At 36.7% G+C, this 1,206-nt stretch overlaps 1 protein-coding gene across 3 annotated transcripts in view; it reads left to right on the forward strand.

Annotated features, from left to right (window-relative positions):
* Window positions 1-1,206, forward strand: part of Cpsf2 (cleavage and polyadenylation specific factor 2) — a 30,528-nt gene that overhangs the window by 10,218 nt on the left and 19,104 nt on the right. The window lies entirely within an intron of this gene.

Raw genomic sequence — 1,206 nt, forward strand, 5'->3', positions numbered from 1 at the left:
GGGTTTCTCTGTATAGCCCTGGCTGTCCTGGAACTCACTTTGTAGACCAGGCTGGCCTCGAACTCAGAAATCCGCCTGCCTCTGCCTCCCAAGTTCTGGGAACCCGGCGACTTCTTATCTTTTTAGGGGCAGTAACAGTAGTGATTACCATCTAATTTAATGATACTTGATAGTATCCCTTTAAAATGGTATATAGTAGTTATAATTTTATATTATTAATTTGATATTGAGAAAAATACTATAAATCCTGTGTGTCCGTGCCCTGTATGTGGTTCCTAGAGGCCTCCTTTGTTATGTCTGTGCATTAAGCTCAGGGGTATCTTGTGTTAGATTCCAATCATCTCAAGCTTCACATTGTGAAGCATTAAGGACTAACAGAATCTAGACTTGTAGTTGTGGTTGAATGAGAAGGATGGAAAATGAAGTAAATGGTGAATGAAGTCAGAAGAATTAAGGTGACAGTAAATTCTAGGTGGGTTTACAGTTAACTAGAAACAGAAGCTGTATTGTTTCCGGCCTCTGACTTGGAAGAGATTGTACACACAAAGGTAAAGGCTCAAGTAACTTACAAAAGAAGTAATAAATTTGATTATATATAAATTTAAATTAAATATTAAATATTTAAATTAAAATAGTAAAGCCATTAATCAGAGAAAATGCTGTAGCAATTAGCCAACTACTTACATATGTATAAGACTAGGCATTACTCAAGAAATCAAAAATACACTAATTGCAAGATGGCCAAGTGTTAGTCACAAAGCAGATACTGAAATAATGTGTACTTGTTATATGTTTAGATTATTTTAAAATACTGATAGCTTTGGCAGTCTTTCTGGTTGAGTCTTTCCAGAAAAGGTTACAATACAATAATTATATATCCTATTGAATACCTTTCATGGAAAATTTTTTTAAAATACAGCTAGGTGTGGTGGCACACCTCTGTGATCCCAGTACTTGAGAGCTGGAGAAAAAACATCTCTTTCAAAGGTAAAGTGGTGAAAAAGTGCATTCAGCAGATAAAAATAAATGGTCAGATGAATACAAAATGGTACAGATCTCACAGGAAGTTTTTACAGTTGTGAGACTGATGCTCTTTGCTATGCTCCATGCCTCTAATCCCAGCGTTTGCAAAGCTGAGGTAGGAGAAGCACACCGTCACCTAGGCTGCATGTGTGTGTGTGTGTGTGTGTGTGTGTGTGTGTGTGT

This window comes from Mus caroli, chromosome 12, assembly GCF_900094665.2.
Source record: "Mus caroli chromosome 12, CAROLI_EIJ_v1.1, whole genome shotgun sequence".
Taxonomy (NCBI): domain Eukaryota; kingdom Metazoa; phylum Chordata; class Mammalia; order Rodentia; family Muridae; genus Mus; species Mus caroli.